At 42.8% G+C, this 20,309-nt stretch overlaps 1 protein-coding gene across 7 annotated transcripts in view; it reads left to right on the forward strand.

Moving 5' to 3' along the window:
• Positions 1 to 20,309, forward strand: part of KIAA1217 (KIAA1217 ortholog) — a 692,495-nt gene that overhangs the window by 241,343 nt on the left and 430,843 nt on the right. The window contains exon 1 of one of the 7 annotated variants that reach the window (XM_056519295.1): positions 11,217 to 11,315. The exons of the other annotated variants lie outside the window; for them this stretch is intronic. The gene's annotated coding sequence lies outside the window, so the exon portion shown is untranslated. Of the gene's footprint in view, positions 1 to 11,216; positions 11,316 to 20,309 lie in introns of those variants that run through there. 7 annotated transcript variants of the gene reach the window in all.

Below are 20,309 nucleotides of genomic sequence, written 5' to 3' on the forward strand. Positions count from 1 at the left end.
TTTGTATCCTGTTTGGTATATATCTGGTTGTCTAGTTGTTTTCCGTTTCTGGTCTGTGACCGACTATGTATATTATGTGTTTTTATGCCACTGCACTTTAGCGCAGGAAGGTACCGGCGGCCAGTTGTCGATCCATCGTTTAGGATGGATGGGCAAGTAGGCAGGGAGAGTCTTTTTAATGTCAGTTAGGGCTCACTCTCCCTGTCCCCCAGTCGGTCATGACAGGTTCACTATGAATAGTTTCTCATGTTCCAGACAGTTCCTCATACAGACAGAGGTGGCAGCAGAGAGCACTGTGGTCAGACTGGAAAGAACTACACAACTTCCTCTGGAGCATACAGCAGCTAATAAGTATTTAAAAGATAAAACATTTTTTATATAGAAGTAAGATTTCTAAATCTGTATAACTTTCTGCCATTAGTTAATTTGAAAAAAAAAAATCCCTCCGGACTACCCCTTTAAATAAAACATTCTCTTTTTTTCTGCAGGACAGTACAAATATGATGGTACCAAATTTATATAGTGTTACTGTTTTTGCACAATAAAAAGGTAAAAATAAGATAATTGTTTGGATTGCTATATTCTGACACCCATAACTTTTTTTTCCCTATCAATAGGACTGTGTAGGGGCTTGTTTTTATTTTTATTTTTACACAATTTATTCGTCTAACAAGGGGCCTTGTTATGTGATCCTTTTCTTGCTCACTAAATACACAGTGCCATATAGTGCTGGACATTATTTCTGCCTGTTAATGTTCTACTAACTAGGCTCACACACATGACAGATAGGGTGGCCTTTGTAAGCCCATGGATGCCACGGCAACGGAGCGGCACCCCATGAACCTATAACTGCTTAGATGCCGCTGTCGCTAAGATTGCTGTATCTAGGTGGCTAAATGGTTAAATGGCCAGGATCTGATTTAACATTATTTAGGTAAAGGAAATAATAAATAAATTAAAGAAAACAACAAATTGATATTGAAGACTGGATATTCACTTTAAAGCAAAGACACAAAATACATTAGTTATCTGTATCTCTCTGATGTCCTTCAGAACAATTAGACTATCTCTACCAGACATAAGCATGGGAGGTTAGATAGCTATGACGGGTGCCTTTAATCTTCCTAATGGAAGGTGTTTATCTGACGCTGTCCGTATATATTAGTTTGGCATATCCCTGTTTTTGTCTGGATCCACCAATAATCTAATGTCTATCGGACCCTTGTCTTTCAGTAGATGTGAGAAGAATATATGAGACGTGTTGGATTCTTCCTGTCTGATTCTATCATTTCCCCTTAGATAAGTGGCACCAGAGGGGGTTGGAAACTACTCATCTCTTCTATTGAATTCAAATGCTCATGCATGAAAGATATAGAAGGAAGTTAAGTGAGGAACAGGACGTCTTAACTGATCGGAATACTTTAAGGCTATGGACTTGTTCCTGCCCTTTCACAGATGATTGATCTTTCTTTGTTTCTGTTTCTTCGGCTGCTCCAGAGAAATCTTGTGGATGTGAATGTGAGAGCGAATGTGAGTTATAGGATAGTGGTTGAGAAGGAACATGGATCTTCATTGTAGTTTAAAGGTTATATTTCATTAAAAAAAATCCTGTCCATAAACCATCTTAGTGCATAGAGACAACATAGATAAGAGTCACCACTTGGGCCAGAACCGCTCCCGAACTGGTGGACTTGAGAGATCCATGTGTTACATGGACAACTGTTACTACGTGTTATGCAAAGTATCACTCCTCCAAAAGGAAAGAAGTTGGCTCTCTAGTGCCACCTAGTGGACGTAGCACTAGAGAACCAGATCTTTTGCCCCTGGAGTGGAATGTCATCTGCATATTCCCAGGGAACATTGCCTGACCTATAAAACTCCCTACTCCAGCTTGACCATCTCCCCAAGTTGACACATTACCCCCTTAGTGCCATGTAATACTACATTTACCATGCAGGAGATAAGACAGTATATGGTGGGACCTTCTGAAATACTCACATACAAAACCACCATGTTCCCTGTTTTTTGTTACAAAGATTTTTGGGGTATGGCGCCCCTTTATGTGTCCTTCCTGGAGGTTTTTGTCCAATTTGTTGGTTTTCCCTGAGTTTCTGCGAAGGTGGGACATTGATCTAGGTGCCTTTTGGCTTGAAAGGGAAGCTTTGTGGGGGTCCCCTCTCCTTTTGGTGAAGGGCTTGTCATAGATTGCATTCTTGTGCACTTTTTATGCAGTCGGGTATAGAGCATGTACCTCGACTCTTAAAAGACAAAAACAAAACACCATTAGGGAGATTTATCAAAACCTGTCCATAGGAAAAGCTGAGTAGTTGCCCATAGCAACCAATCAGATCGCTTCTTTCAGTTTTCAGAGGCCTTTTCAAAAATGAAAGAAGCCATCTGATTGGTTGCTATGGGCAACTGCTCAGCTTTTCCTCTGTACGGATAAATCTCCCCATGTCCTCTGTTCTATAACTTGATGTCATATGACAGGCAAACGTTTACCCTGGACAGGGCATTAGATATACCCGGATTCAATGGGCGCTTGTGGGTTTAGTGGGGTTGGCCACCTTTCTTATGTTTTTATAAAAAAAAATCACTGCTGTGATTATGAAGATGTTACATTGTGAGGATGTTACGTACACTGTGAGGCTTCCCTGAGGCCATGTTCTCTTACATCACCCGGGTTCGCCCCCACTCAGTCTTCGGCTATACACATACCCGAAACGGCTCATTGTCCATACATGGCTGCCTATGGAGGGGCACGTGACGGTACATGTCCCTGTGGAGGAGGTAGAGTGACGTGTATTGTCACATGCTCCTTCATAGGCAACCATGTATGAACAATGGGGGAGATTTATCAAAACCTGTCCAGAGGAAAAGTTGTCCAGTTGCCCGTGGCAACCAATCAGATCGCTTCTTTCATTTTTAACAAGGCCTCCAATGGGCAACTTTTCCTCTGGACAGGTTTTGATAAATCTCCCCCAATAAGCCTGCATGTAGGCACCGAAGACTTAGTGGGAGCGGAGCTTAGAGACATCATGTGATTTATTTAAAAAAATTATAAAAAGAAGGTGGACAACCCCTTTTAAAGTTGAAATTTTCTCCTCCACAGATATCTCCTTAACCAAACACCAGTCGCTTTTAACCAGTGATAGAACCAGTAGCATAAAATACAATGACCCTCATTTACTAAAAGTGGAGTGTTTATTGTGGAGTGTTTTCTATATCACTCCATTTTATTTACTAATCTGGACAAAAAGGAATTGGGGCTCAAAGGTCAAAGATAGTGGATCCCAATGGTAAGTATAAAATAGCAATGATTTATTGGTATTTAGAATAGTATATTATATAGTGGTACCAGTGACTCACAGGGCCCTTGTGAAATCACAGTATTCACGGTAAAATAATACAAAATTAATAGTAATAAATAGATGCAAATATCATGCAATAAAAATATATAGAAAAATATAGAAAATAATACTGCTGCTGAAGAAAAAACTGAGCTAGTTTTGAAACGCGTCCAGCATTTATTCAAAGACATTGTGACCACCACAATCAGCATTTATTCAACTTATGTTGGCTTCTTACCCCGCTGACTAAAGGAGAGGCATCTATCAGCCACCCGGCCTATCACACGCGCGCCTCGCTGCCACGAGGACGTCGCAGGTATCTACACCTATTCAGCAATTGAAGCGCTGCAGGACCGCCACCGGGAGACCACCGCTGTCCGACACTGCCCTTCTGGGAGACGGCCGAGTCTCCAGGCAGTGTTCTTATCTGAGAGATCGCAGGCATCTGGAGGCGATCGCTACGTCCCCTGCTATACACATCGTGGCAGCCCCGGAGTGGTGAGAATACAAAGTATCGTTTTCCATTATCTAAGCGCTACTGTTCCACTCAGTTGAAACAGTGCAGTCATCTATCAATTGCATTTATGCTGGCAATTCATTTCTATGACTGATTGCTATTGCTTAACAAACTATCAGATTGTTGCTACGGGTTACCCCGGCTAGCTACTGACCAGCATTATCAGACTTTGCACATTGGGATCCACAACTGCTATATTAGGAGCCACTCCACCTACATATTGCATTATTTACTAATCTGTCACACATGTTGGTAATTTTTCTGTCGCACGTTTTTTTTGTGTCGCACTAGTCAATTGTGTCGCACAAACTCCAAACACGTAAAAACCTTAAAGACCATTTATAAATAAAAATGTATTTGTGTGAGTCAAAAGGTTGTGGACTAGTTTGTTTATAAACAGTTTCATTAATTACAATTATTCAGGTGTTATAATGTAAAAAAAAAATATATATATATATATCACCAAAGCATTAAATACTTTATTCAAAAAAGTGTTTAACTGTACAAAATGTTTTCCGGTGATAAACCAAGTTACTTTCACACCAAACACAATGGCAAACAGTCCCTTGTTAGAAATCCCTCCATTTTTGGAATTTCTCCCGGCCTCTTGGCTGTCGGTTATGGTGTGAGGCAAACTCACACTTTTTATCGAGTGATTTTGGAAGTACTCCGAGTATTTTAGTTTTTTTGGCGGTAAAGCGCCCATTTTTGCATAAAACATGCTCATTTTAGAGTAAAAAATAAAACCACTCCGAGTGTTTTCTAAAATGTCGGTTGTGCGACAAAAATTTGGTCGCAAAATTTGTGTCGCACAGACGTTGCGACCAAAATTAAGGCGCAATAACCGAGAAAAAGAGTTGGTTGGACTTCAGTAAATGAGGGCCAATGTGTACAAGCCAGGGTTGCCACCTTTCCTGGAAAAAAAAATACCAGCCATGCTAATTTGCATAATTAATTATATATGCCTAACATCAAAGGATACACGTATGCGGGGGGGGATTTTGTCCTATAACTTTTTTTTCTCCTTATACATTGCTGTGTGAGGGCCCCCGATCTGTAGTTTTTAACAGGACCATTTTTGTTTTGATGGGACTTTTTGATCGCTTTTAGTTACTAACTACAACTCCCAGCATGCCCTCATACAGCCTGTGGCTCAGCAGCTGCCCCAAACCGAAACTACAACTCCCAGCATGTTGGACTATATAGTAGTATATAGTATAGGCAGTGGCGCACCTACTGATTGGTGAGCTCGGCGCACACCCAGGAGGGGCGCAGGCCGCCAAATATGTCAGGCCGCCCCACTACTAGATTATAACATACACGTCCTCCTGACGTCACGCCCCGCCCCTTAATGTAAGTCTATGGGAGGGGGCATGATGGCCACCACGCCCCCTCCCATAGACTTGTATTGAGGGGGCGGGGTGTGATGGCACGAGAGGGCGAAGCCATGACGTCACGGTGCTCCGGCCTCTGTATTGCCCCGTCATCACACACAGAGATTTTCCTCTGTGCTGTGATGACGGCGGGGTGCCGCTACTGAGAACAGCAGGAACCCTCGCGATCAGACATCTTATCCCCTATCCTTTGGATAGGGGATAAGATGTCTAGGGGCGGAGTACCCCTTTAAGAGTAGTGCAGAACATGTAGTACCTCCCTGTCAGTGCATACGCTTCAGTAATACAGGAGTTTTACCAGTGAATGCCCATTCTGATTGGTCAATTCTTCCGGGTATTGACACGTTTCGCAGATCTGGACTGTCCGTAGCATTGCATGTTGAGTCTGGTTTCAAGTTACAATGGTCCAGAAAAGACCATTGTATGTTGAAACTATTTTATGTTGAGGGATCACTGTATATGTTTGGGGTGACATCTACTGAACCTTCTCGTCTTCTTGATGTCTCCTATAAATCAGCTATGTCAGGTCCCCTCGAGGCGTTTTCAATAGGACATAATGAATGTATATTTCCCTTGGATAGGATCAGTACTTACATAGCCAGAGAGCACATCCAGTCTCTTTTGACCAGCTTGGGCCACATGCTGCTTCTCTGAGATATTTTGTTTCCAGCCAATTGCACCATTGAGGGATTTTCCAAATAATTAAATCACAGCGGACGGACACCGCAGGAAATGTCAGCTCACGTCTACAGCGCATTCCAGGGACTTTTCTTTATTTGTCCGGTTTACAGAAGGGAACATAAACAAGTACCAACCTGCACGAAGGGGCAACATAAAAAAAAAATATGTGGGTTACAGACTTAAAGGGGTACTCCGGTGAAAACCTTTTTTCTTTTAAATCAACTGGTGCCAGAAAGTTAAACATATTTGTAAATTACTTCTATTAAAAAATCTTAATCCTTCCAGTACTTATTAGCTGCTGAATGCTACAGAGGAAATTCCTTTATTTTCTGAACACTGATGACATCACGAGCACAGTTCAAATACCACTAAGGACAACAATAAATAAAGAGTTATTATTATAATGACGTCAGCAAAGAGCACTGTGCTCGTGATGTCATCAGAGAGAATTCCAAAAAGAAAAGAATTTCCTCTGTAGTATTCAGTAGCTAATAAGGACAGGAAGGATTAAGATTTTTTAATAGAAGTAATTTACAAATCTATTTAACTTTCTGGCACCAGTTGATTTAAAAGAAAAAAGGTTTTCACCGGAGTACCCCTTTAACCAATTTAAATGCAGAGTGAGAGCAATTTGAAATGCTCCTGGGACTATATTATACCCATAGTGTACTATGCTATCCTCATAGCCGGCAATGCATTTCTGTTCCTTCTTAAGTCGGATGAATTTCAGCGGCGTAAAGTTACACCACTGAAATTCCCCAGTGTGCACTGTGTAACAGAATCCTATTGACAGCAATGGGACTCTGCTGCATTGGAATTTCCATGTAAAATTCAGTTTGGAAATTCCGCAGTGTGCATGGACAAGTCTAATGAGAAGGGAAACATCACAAAGCTTCCTCTGTTAATGGACCAAGAGGGCTTAGTACAGTGTCTCCCAACCAGTGTGCCTCCAGCTGTTGCAAAACTAAAACTCCCAGCCTGCCAGGAGAAGTCGCTGTGTTCACATTGGTTAGCACCTCCTGCAATGTACCCTCTTCTTCTATCAAGCTGAATACATTGTCCATTATCAGACCCTTACTAGGAACTGAAACCCTATATTAGCGGTCTTTAAACTGTGAACCTCCAGATGTTGTAAATCTACAACTCCCAGCATGCTCGGAGGTCCACAGTTGCCTTGAGGTCCACAGTTTGGAGGCCACTGGAATATGTAATTGTATATGAATTTCTATGTATTGAAGTTACATAAAAAAAACAACAATAATAACAACAATAATAATAATAATACGCATCAATAGTTACAGAAACATCACCTTCTGATGTCAAAATACACCCCCTACATAGGTACTACCGATCTAGTTTTGCTAAAGATTGCTGTGTGGAGCTCCAGATGTTGCAAAACTACAACTCCCAGTATGCCTGGACAGCTGGACAAACTTTAGCAAATTTGTTAAAGGGGTACTCCACCCCTAGACATTTTATCCCCTATCTAAAGGATAGGGGATAAGATGTCTGATCACGGTGGTCCTGCCGCTGGGGACCCCCACGATCTCTGTGCATCACCCAGCATTCATTTAGAACGCTGGGTGTGGGCGGCTGCGGTTGTGACATCACGGCCACGCCCCCTCCTGACGTCACACCCCACCCCCTCAATGCAAGTCTATGGGAGGGGGCGTGGCAGCTGCCACGCCCCCTCCCATAGACTTGCATTGAGGGGGTGTGGTGTGACATCACAAGGGGCATGGCCATGACGTCACTACCTCCCCCACTGCCAGCTCCAAGCGCTCGGAACAAAATCTTCCGAACGCTGGGGCAGCGGAATACTCCTTTAACATCCCTGTATCGCAAGTGATTTTTTTTTTCTACCAAACTGACTAGATAGACGTTTGTCACTGGTAATGCAGGCAGTCCACAAGATGCAAATGGTTCAAAAAATTCGCAAATCTACACCACGCAAGCAGAGCTCTAGAAAAGGCCTTTTGTTACATGTTAATCGGAATCTCACTACCTTTTTTAGAGTACTTGCGTAAAAATTTATCACACATCGTGCAAACTTTTAATCAATTTCCCTTATGTCCACGTTCACATGGCGTTAAATGAGCGGAATGTCCGCACAGAAAACATGTGCGGACATTCTGCACGTTTTAATAATCTGGCGGGCGCTAGGATGGCTTTGAAATGCGCTGTCTCATAGACGGCAATGCACTTCCGAGCGAAAGAATTGACATGTCTATTCTTTTTGCGGACGCCAGAATCGGGATTTGCAACGGGGAAATTAAACCGTGTGCACAGTGCAGCAGAATCCCATTAAATTCAATGGGACTCTGCTGCAGTGAAATGTCGATGCGGAATATATCTACAGTGGCGTTGGGTGGGGGCTGCAGACCACACTGGGTGACACCATCAAGCGGGAAGTAATCCCGCGATGGTGTCACCCCAGCAACGCAAGCAAGAGGCAAAGGCAGTACACTAGAATGGTGGAGCTGGAGCTGTCAACTCCCGCTCCACCACTCACGCTCACTCACATGCTGCAGACACATGCTGAGAAGCAATTAGATCATTGTGCAAGATTGTAGATGTGCACCATGTCTGTTTTCTACCTGAATTCACATAGTGTTTTCTATCCCCTCTTTTTTTTTGTTTTTGTTTGAACATGTTGTCTGCACTCTTCCCCACCCCCTCAGCCCAACCCTATATAAGTAGTAGTTAGCTACACATGGGCCTTTTCTTTCCTGGCAGCCTCCCAGTTTGACTGGGAGAGCATGGTAAGTGTGCTGTAACATCCTGTTCACACTGGTGTGGTGCTGTGCGGCGTCCGTTGCTGCCGTGTCTGCGGGGAGGTGCGACCCATGGACTGGTTTGAGTGGCATTGGGGCCGCTCTGCCAGTGGGTCGTTCCCCCTGTGGGCATTAGTGTCGCGGCGGTGGTGGTCGCCGCCCAGTGCTACGCCATTTTATGCTAGGGACGTTAGGGACCCACTCTAAATAGGTGGCCTTGACGTGGCGAGTGGGCTTTGTATTTTGATCAAAACGTATACTAACAACCTGTTAGTTTTTGAAATTATGCTGAGAAGCAATCAGATCATTGTGCAAGATTGCAGATGTGCACCATGTCTGTCTTCTACCCGAATTCACATCATGCTGCAGACACTTCTTGCTTGCAGCATGTGAGCTGCAGAGACGCGATCCCCAGCAGGCCGGCACGATGATGTGATGTCATTGTGCCTGCCCGGAGATCCTGTCCCCACGGCTCACAGCAAGCAAGAAGCAAGGGAGAGACCTGCTCGTGGGAACGTGGATTAGGTGAGTATAATTGCTGTTTGTAAAGAGAACGGAGAAGACCCAGCACAGCGGCATACGGTAAAAACACTTGCTTTTTATAAGCTTTCACATGGACATCAGTTCACATAAGTTTGGACAACAGAGTGACGCGTTTCTGTAGACGTGTCTGCCTTAGTCATACTGGCACATGGTACTGGTACAGTATTGAAACGCATCACTCTGTTGTCCAAACTGATGTGAACTGATGTCCATGTGAAAGCTTATAAAAAGCAAGTGTTTTTACCGTATGCCGCTGTGCTGGGTCTTCTCCGTTCTCTTTACAAGTTACAACGTGCGGTCCACACGTGTCCGTGACACAGCAGACACGGTGGTGAGCTGTATAACACATACAATTGCTCTAGATCTATAATTGCTGTTGTTTTTTTTAACTATATTTTGGGCACTATGGTACAGGAGGCATTAATAAAACTTGGGGGACACATGAAAGGGGACATATCTGAGGGGCACAGGACAGGGGGTATTTAATGTAGGGGCATATGCAGGGGGTATTTAATGTAGTCCTGTCAAGGTAATGAAGACTTTTCCTCAGGGTCATGAACGTCCTCCTTCCCTGCACTACACTCTACAGGGGACACATTAGGGGTTCCCATTGGCAGGCAGGGTCACATGGGGTTCACTGCTCTCAATTAAAGGTACAGTAACATGGAAACATATATACATATGACCAAAATAGAATTAATTTAAGAAAATATATTATCTGACATTATAATATGCAAATAATTGATTTAAATGTGAAACTCTGGGATAAACACCTTGTGCTGCAAAGCTGCCCGAGACAGTCGAAAGCCACAGGACAGCTATTGGTGCTGGGACACCACAGGGGCACATGACAGGGGGCTTATACATCAGGGGCACAGAACAGGAGACATTAAATGTGAGTGGCACTGGACAGGGGGCATTATTATGTGGAGGGCACAGGACAGGGTACAGTGGATGGTATTTTATTCAGAGGGTACAGTGTGTGGTATTATATTCAGAGGGTACAGTGTGTGGTATTATATTCAGAGGATACAGTGTTTGGTATTATATTCAGAGGATATGGTGTGTGGTATTATATTCAGAGGGTACAGTGTGTGGTAGTATTATATTCACAGGGTACAGTATGTGGTAGTATTATATTCAGAGGGTACAGTTTGTGGTAGTATTATATTCAGAGGGTACAGTGTATGGTATTATATTCAGAGAGTACAGTGTGTGGTAGCATTATATTCAGAGGGTACAGTGTTTGGTAGTATAATATTCAGAGAGTACAGTGTGTGGCAGGGTTATATTATTGTTTTCATATAAAGATTCAGAATAATTTTTTAGAACAGGCTAAAAAATTACTTTGGGGGGCATGGGGTACGGGGTGACACCATTTTTTACTGAACCAAGAGACACCAACCCTGGCAATACCACTATATACCTGCAAAATTCCGCATGGACATTCTGCAATGTGACTGGTTCAGTACCATAGCTTAACGCTGCAAGAAGCGACTATAGCGACTATACACAACGACCAATGATAAATTCCCCTCTCAAATGTTTCGGTCACATAACGTGATAGTTTTAGGAATAATGAAAAAACATTTTTTTTCTTAAGAAATCTGCATTTAGCAGCCTAGAAAAAGACCATTGGTGGCGTCCGTCTCCTGGTATCATGACTTGCGATAAGAAGGAACAGTAGCTGAGCCCCCTGAAGAATCCTATAGAAATCCCACAACCATAGGGACGGAGCAGCAGGAAATCCTGCATATGTTTTCCTTTAAGTTTCAGGACTTCTAAGGCCTGTTCCATTTCTCCTCAAACATCCTCACACTGTTGTATAATAACAGGAGCAGGGAAGGGAGGGGGGAGGCAGGAAGTGTCACGGTGCAGCCGCAGAGAGGGGCACCAGGATTGGGATACAAGAACGAAAATATTTCCACTTTTTTTTATTATTTTTTTTTTCCCTCATTCACAATTTCGGTTTCTCTGTAAATGGATAAAGCTGTCTCCGATCCAGACGGGATATCTGGGATATGGGATATAAAGACTGCGGACAACTAAGAGACAAGTATGTACAATCTGCTCAGTATAACAGGATCATATAAGGCAGTGATCTTTAAACTGTGGACCTCAAGTTGTTGCCAAACTACAACTCCCAGCATGCCCGGACAGCCTTTGGCTCTCCGGGCATGCTGGGAGTTGTAGTTTGGCAACAACTGGAAATCCGCTGTTTGGAAACCACTGATATAGAGTTTCAGTTCCTACCAAGTAATGTTTCCAGCTTGATACTGGGAAATCGCAGGAGGTTGCGACCAATGAGACCACAGCGACTTGTCCCTGTCTTATGGCTTTTTTCTTATAAGGGAGATTGTAAGCCCCTCGAAAACATTTTGGGGAGGTTTTATCAACTGCTAAATTGCGTTGTGTGTGTTTTTAATTACATTTTATATTTATTTAGTTATCATCTAACTTTGCTCTATTTTCACGTAATCGGTTCTGGTTTCTCCTGCTGTGTGCTTGCAGGCGTTTGGGGTTTGCAGATCATTGCATAATTATTTTTGCGCAAATGAAATCCAGTGAGACGTTCACGTTTCATGCGTCCTGTTATTTGCGCAAATATGTATTTGTCTTATTATTATGGTTAATAATTATAATTCATATTATTATTTATATTATAATAATTGATAATAAATGCAGTATGATTATTATTGTTGTTATTATTATTATTATGATTATTATTATTATTAATAAAAATAATAATATGAACAATAAAAATAATATGAATACTACTACTACTACTACTACTACTACTACTGCTACCAATAATAATAATAATAATAATAATAATAATAATAATAATAATAATAAAAATAATATTAATGATAATAATAATATGCATTATTATTAATTGTTATTAGTGCTAACTGTATGGTGGAGATTTATTAGTGGCGTAGATTTTTGCACAATGCAAAACCTTCTGTGTTGCAAGAGGTTTATGAATATATGATATTATTACTACTACTACTACTGCTAATACGGTAATATTAATAATAATAATAATATAATAGTATTATTATATTTATTTTTGATTAATATTATTATTAATATGTATTTATTTTTTATTAATATTATTATTATATTTATTTTTTATTAATATTATTATTTTATTTATTGATTATTATTATAGTTATTTATTATTATTATATTTATTATTATTGTATTTATTTTTTATTAATAATATTGATATTATTATATACATTTTTTTGTTAATATTATTGTTATATTTATTTTTTATTAATAATATTATTATATTTATTTTTTATTAATAGGATTATTATTATTATTATATTTATTTTTTGTTAATATTATTATATTTATTTTTTATTAATATTATTATATTTATTTTTATTAATATTATTATAATATTAATGTTTTATTAATATTATTATTATATTTATTTTTTATTAATATTATTATTAATAATAATCATTGTTAGTAGTCATAACTACATCGGGGGTTATAAGTAGCGCAGATTAAGAGCACCAACCAATGCATCTGCTAACCAAATCCCCCTGAAATGCACAAGTGAAAAGTGGTGTAGGTGAACGTCTTTTTACTCCATTAATTCTCGTGTTGGAAACTGTGTACCTGCACCAAATTCCTACACGGCGCAGGGCAAGTGATAAATCTGGTGCTGATCCCTTTTCTCTGCAAATTTTTGTGCGACTTTTTAACCTTTGCGACAAATGTGCGACTTTTTAATAATGTCAGTTTCTAAGCCATCTGAGGACTGGTGTAGAATTGCGCCCCAAATAAACGTAGATGCACCAAAAAAATGCCACAAAAAGAAAAGTAAAATAAAAAATAATGAATTCCTGAGCACTGCATGATTTCAATTTAAATCACGACTTCCAATGTCACTTTTGTAAAAAAAAATGTTTTATTGGGTTTGGCGCAAAACATTGTCGCGAAAAACCACTGCACCAAAAAAAAAAAAAAAAGTAACAAAGTACAGCCAAAATTATTGGGTAAAAGGTTTCATAAATACCCTTCAAAGTGTAGACAAAAAAAAGTGGAAACACAGCCTAGGTCAGGCTGGTAAATGTTCCCCTATATGTTGTATTTTGGAATTTCTGTAGGAATTTCTGGCATTCTGTATTCTGCCACACGAGGGGGGGATTCACATAATACGGCATATGCCAGTTCTCCCAGTCTGTACAGCAATGTTTGCCTACCAGGGTGCCTCCTGTTGTTGCAAAACTACAACTCCCAGCATGCTGGGAGTTGTAGTTTTGCAACAGCAGGAGGCACCCTGGTTAGGAAACACTGCTGTAGAGCTTTTATATTGGGTTGCCTCTTGTTATAAAGTGAGTTTTTTCATCCATCACAATATATATATATATATATATACATATATATATATATATATATATATATATATATATATATATATACATATATATATATATTATGGAATTGCCGTCATGCAGTTTCCCCTAGGCAACTAACTGATAAATGTCTCAATGTCTCCAGATGTCTACAAGACAAAGATGAAGCCCATATGACCCGACATCCTCCTGTACCAATTACTATAGTTCACTTTCCCTGGCACATGTAGGAAGAAGAGTTTGCGGATTCCCACTGTGTGTTGCTTTGGGAAATTCATAATGAGAACAAAGTAGTTGCCTGGGAGTAGTCAGACATTTAATAATGTACAGTGATTTCTTTTGGCTAATGGCTTTGGCCCAGCTGGCGGGGAGTCTAGATACATCACCCGCCATATCATGCACAGAAATATTGCTCTAGTTATCTTCTTTAATACTGAATTAATTGCGGAGGGAGCCGCCACATTAGACTATTTACTGAGTGTATGGATTCCAGCAGACGGAGGAGGATGGACCATTCCCTAGGACATTGTTCCCCAACCTGTGACTCTCCAGCTGTTGCAAAAACGACAACTCCTTGCATGCCCGGACAACAGAAGGCTGTCAGGGAATGCTGGGAGTCGTAGTTTTGCAATAGCTGGAGAGCCGATAAAAAGGCCAGATATGAATATTTTGGGAGGACATTTAGTTACTTCCCAACTTTTGCAGAGATCAAAGAGGGACAAGCCACGTCCATTAACGCCAAGGGCTGCAGGAGGTCACGGTGGGGGGGGCCCAGAAGCGGGACCCCCACGATCAGACATCTTCTCCCTTAAAGGGATACTCCCGTGGAAAACCTTTTTTTTTTTTTTTTTAAATCAACTGGTGCCGAAAGTTAAACAGATTTGTAAATCAATTCTATTAAAATAATCTTGATCCTTCCAGTACTTTTTAGGGGCTGTATACTAAAGAGAAATCCAAAAAAGAAATGCATTTCCTCTGATGTCATGACCACAGTGCTCTCTGCTGACCTCTGCTGTCCATTTTGGGAACTGTCCAGAACAGGAGAAAATCCCCATAGCAAACATATGCTGCTCTGGACAGTTCCTAAAATGGACAGCAGAGGTCATCAGAGAGCACTGTGGTCATGACATCAGAGGAAATGCATTTCTTTTTTGGATTTCTCTTTAGTATACAGCCCCTAAAAAGTACTGGAAGGATTAAGATTTTTTAATAGAAGTGATTTACAAATCTGTTTAACTTTCTGGAACCAGTTGATTTAAAAAAAAAAAAAAAAAAAAGTTTTCCGTGGGAGTACCCCTTTAACCTCTTAAGGACGCAGGGCGTATGGATACGCCCTGCATCCCGAGTCCTTAAGGACCGAGGGCGTATCCATACGCCCGTGGGAATTCCGGCCCCCACCGCTAGCCGGTTGGGGACCGGAGCCGGATGCCTGCTGAAATCGTTCAGCAGGCATCCCGGCATATCGCCCAGGGGGGTCATTATGCCCCCCCATGTCGGCGATCGCCGGAGATCGCTGGACAATTCAGTCCAGCGATCTGCAGCGATTCCGGGTCAATCGGGTCTCCAGTGACCCGGTGACCCGGAATTACTGGCTGTTCGGGGCCGTCTCTGACGGCCCCGAACAGCCAGGGCCTGCAGGGGTGAGGTGGCACTGGTGCCACCTCACGATCGCCCTGATTCGTCGGCCGGATTACCGGCCGACCAATCAGGGCGCCTGCTGCGGGCGTCACTCCCGCACCCGCTCCGCCCCTCTTCCGGAGGGCGTGAGCGGGTGCGGGAAGACGACCCCGGGTGCTGGGGACCCCAATCCCCGGCGTCCATGTTGGGATCGGGGCCCCAGGAGCGACGGCGGCGGCGAGGGACAGCCTGCGATGGAGCAGCAGCAGGAGGTGAGTTACAGCCTCCTGCTGTTGCTTAGCAACAGCTCCCAGCATGCAAAAAGGGCATGCTGGGAGCTGTAGTTTGGCAACAGCAGGTGGCAGACCACCACAACTCCCAGCATTCCCTTATGGGCATGCTGGGACTTATGGTTTTGCAACAGCTGGAGGCACATTTTTTCTATGGAAAAGTGTACCTTCAGCTGTTGCATAACTACAACTCCCAGCTTGCACAAACAGCTAAAGTGCATGCTGGGAGTTGTAGTGGTGCATCTGCTGGTTGCATAACTACAACTCCCAGCATGCCCGTTGGCTGTCGGTGACTGCTGAGAGTTGTAGTTTTGCAACAGCTGAAGGCACACTGGTTGTGAAACTTAGAGTTTTTTTTTTTACCTAACTCAGTGTTTCACGACCGGTGTGCCTTACACCATGCACCGTACATGCTGGGAGTTGTAGTTTTGCAACAGCTGGAGGCACACTGGTTTTGAAACACTGAGTAAGGTCACAGCTGGAGGCACACTGGTTTTGAAACACTGAGTAAGGTCACAAACTCCGTGATACATAACCAGTGTGCCTACAGCTGTTGCAAAACTAAAACTCTCAGCATGTACAGTCTGTCAGCGCATGCTGGGAGTTGTAGTTTTGCAACAGCTGGATGTCCCCCCCCAATGTGAATGTACAGGGTACACTCACATGGGCGGAGGCTTACAGTAAGTATCGGGCTGCAAGTTTGAGCTGCAGCAAATTTTCTGCAACAGCTCAAACTGCCAGCGAGAAACTACTGTGAACCCCCGCCCGTGCGACTGTACCCTAAAAACACTACACTACACTAACAAAAAATAAAATAAAAAGTAAAAAACACTACATATACACATACCTCTACACAGCCCCCCTCCCCTCCCCAATAAAAATGAAAAACGTCTGGTACGCCACGGTTTCCAAAACGGAGCCTCCAGCTGTTGCAAAACAACAACTCCCAGTATTGTCGGACAGCCGTTGACTGTCCAGGCATGCTGGGAGTTTTGCAACAGCTGGAGGCACCCTGTTTGGGAATCACTGGCGTAGAATACCCCTATGTCCACCCCTATGCAATCCCTTATTTAGGCCTCAAATGCGCATGGCGCTCTCACTTTGGAGCCCTGTCGTATTTCAAGGCAACAGTTAATGGTCACATATGGGGTATCGCCGTACTCGGGAGAAATTGGGCTTCAAATTTTGGGGGGTATTTTCTGCTTTTACCCTTTTTAAAAATGTAAAGATTTTGGGAAAAGAAGCCTTTTAGGTAAAATTTTTTTTATTTTTTTTACATATGCAATAGTCGTGAAACGCCTGTGGGGTATTAAGGTTCACTTAACCCCTTGTTACATTACCCGAGGGCTCTAGTTTCCAAAATGGTATGCCATGTGGGGTTATTTTGCGGTCCTGGCACCATAGGGGCTTCCTAAATGCGGCATGCCCCCAGAGCAAAATTTGCTTTCAAAAAGCCAAATGTGACTCCTTCTCTTCTGAGACCTGTAGTGCGCCAACAGAGCACTTTTCACCCCCATTTGGGGTGTTTTCTGAATCGGGAGAAATTGGGCTTCAAATTTTGGGGGGTATTTTCTGCTTTAACCCTTTGTATAAATGTAAATTTTTGGGGAAACCAAGCATTTTAGGTAATTTTTTTTTTTTTTACATATGCAAAAGTCGTGAAACACCTGTAGGGTATTAAGGTTCACTTTACCCCTTGTTACGTTCCCCGAGGGGTCTAGTTTCCAAAATGGTATGCCATGTGTTTTTTTCTTGCTGTCCTGGCACCATAGGGGCTTCATAAATGCGGCATGCCCCCAGAGCAAAATTTCGTTCAAAAAAAGTGACTCCTTCTCTTCTGAGACCTGTAGTGCGCCAGCAGAGCACTTTTCACCCCCATATGGGGTGTTTTCTGAATCGGGAGAAATTGAGCTTCAAATTTTGGGGGGTATTTTATGCTATTACCCTTTTTAAAAATGTAAAACTTTAGGGAAACCAAGCATTTTAGGTAAAAATTATTATTTTTTTTTTTACATATGCAAAAGTCGTGAATCACCTGTGGGGTATTAAGGTTCACATTACCCCTTGTTACGTTCCCCGAGGGGTCTAGTTTCCAAAATGGTATGCCATGTGGGGTTTTTTGCTGTTCTGGCACCATAGGGGCACCCTAAAGGTGACATGCCCCCAAAAACCATTTGACGCTCCTTCCCTTCTGAGCCCTCTACTGCGCCCGCTGAACACTTTACATAGACATATGAGGTATGTGCTTACTCGAAAGAAATTGGGTTTCAAATACAAGTAAAAAAATTTTCCTTTTTACCCCTTGCAAAAATTCAAAAATTGGGTCTACAAGAACATGCGAGTGTAAAAAATGAAGATTGTGAATTTTCTCCTTCACTTTGCTGCTATTCCTGTGAAACCCGTAAAGGGTTAAAACGCTTACTGAATGTCATTTTGAATACTTTCGGGGGTGCAGTTTTTATAATGGGGTCATTTATGGGGTATTTCTAATATGAAGACCCTTCAAATCCACTTCAAACCTGAACTGGTCCCTGAAAAAAAGCGAGTTTCAAAATTTTGTGAAAAATTGGAAAATTGCTGCAGAACTTTGAACCCCTCTGGTGTCTTCCAAAAGTAAAAACTCATCAATTTTATGATGCAAATATAAAGTAGACATATTGTATATGTGAATAAAAATTTTTTTTATTTTGAATATCCATTTTCTTTACAAGCAGAGAGCTTCAAAGTTAGAAAAATGCAAAATTTTCAAATTTTTCATAAAATTTTGGGATTTTTCACCAAGAAAGGATGCAAGTTACCAAAAAATTTTACCACTACGTTAAAGTAGAATATTTCACGAAAAAAACAATCTCGGAATCAGAATGATAACTAAAAGCATTCCAGAGTTATTAATGTTTAAAGTGACAGTGGTCAGATTTGCAAAAAATGGCCGAGTCCTTAAGGTGAAAAAGGGCTCAGTCCTTAAGGGGATAAAATGTCTAGCAGCAGTGTACCCTGTTAAGCTTCTCCCCCTCCCCTGTAAGACTGTATTCCACTGTTTAAAATCAGCTCAGCTTTGTCCCGTTCTGCAAGACAAACAATACAAGTATATGGATGGGGGAGGAGGAAGCTCTACCCACCAGCTCCGGGAGAACTGCAAATGAAGATAAAGACTGCAAAGCAGAAATCTGTTGAATAATACCATATACAAATTATATACTGGCTAGAAATGGTGCTGCCTCTAATCTAGGCAAAGGCCTATTGGGAGTTGACAGTCTTACTTAAATATATGGAATATAAGCCGGACAGAGGTGTGCTGGCAACTTCTGCCATTAACTGGTCACCAGGTGGCACTATTCTACAATCTAGAAGTCCAAGTGTGGTGGCCCAGTACAGGAGTTGCACCCCTGTACCCTTGCTGTCAGGCGGACTCTATTGTGGTGTCCCCTGAGTCCCTCTTTAATCTATGTCTTGTAAATGGTTAATTATACCTTGTGTTATCTATTATAATGTCTTTATACGGTTATGTGCCTTTAAATACTGTTAAACAAGTGTTGTAACCAAGGAAGGTACCAGTGATCACGTGACAGATAGGGTGACCTATGGGACCCCTCCAGAGTCTCCCCATAGACACCCTGGGAGGAGCTAGCTAGTTAGTTGTTGCTGAGCTACAGTACAGTCAAGACCTGGAGAGAGTGTCTGGAGTCCAGAGGAGACCCAAGGCCTACCACACCGCCACACTTCTACCAATCCAGTGCCCTACAGGGGAAAGTCAAACCTGGTAAGCTACATATGGTGTGAAGTCTAGTCAGTCTCAGTCAAGTCAGTCAAGATCAGTCTGCATACAGTCAGTGTGGGCCTGCAGCAAATTGTCCAAATCCACTACAAGTCCCAGCAGCCCCTAAAGTCTCTGAAATCACTGGTCACCTCCTTGGGCCTAACTGAGCTGTCAAGACTATTACACCTGTCTACCTCAGAAAAAGCTGCCGTTGTTCCGTAACTTGGCATCGGAGTCATTATTTGCCCTGTGCCTAGCCCAGGATCCAGCGGCATACGTTTGGGTGGTGCAGAGGATAAACCACGCCCTGGCGTCACCAATACAAATGTCACGATGCCGGCTGGCAGGTAGTGGACCCTCTGTGCCAGAGAGGGATTGGCGTGGACCGTGCTAGTGGACCGGTTCTAAGCCACTACTGGTTTTCACCAGAGCCCGCCGCAAAGCGGGATGGTCTTGCTGCGGCGGTAGTGACCAGGTCGTATCCACTAGCAACGGCTCACCTCTCTGGCTGCTGAAGATAGGCGCGGTACAAGGGAGTAGGCAGAAGCAAGGTCGGACGTAGCAGAAGGTCGGGGCAGGCAGCAAGGATCGTAGTCAGGGGCAACGGCAGAAGGTCTGGAAACACTGGCAAGGGACACACAAGGAACGCTTTCACTGGCACTAAGGCAACAAGATCCGGCAAGGGAGTGCAAGGGAAGTGAGGTAATATAGGGAGTGCACAGGTGATAACTCTAATTGGAACCACTGCGCCAATCAGCGGCGCAGTGGCCCTTTAAATCGCAGAGACCCGGCGCGCGCGCGCCCTAGGGAGCGGGGCCGCGCGCGCCGGGACAGAACAGACGGGGAGCGAGTCAGGTAGGAGAGCCGGGGTGCGCATCGCGAGCGGGCGCTACCCGCATCGCGAATCGCATCCCGGCTAGCAGCAGGATCGCAGCGCCCCGGGTCAGAGGACGTGACCGGGGCGCTGCAGCGGAGGAGGTGAAGCGAGCGCTCCGGGGAGGAGCGGGAAC

The sequence above is a fragment of the Hyla sarda genome, chromosome 5, assembly GCF_029499605.1.
Source record: "Hyla sarda isolate aHylSar1 chromosome 5, aHylSar1.hap1, whole genome shotgun sequence".
NCBI classification, from domain to species: Eukaryota; Metazoa; Chordata; class Amphibia; order Anura; family Hylidae; genus Hyla; species Hyla sarda.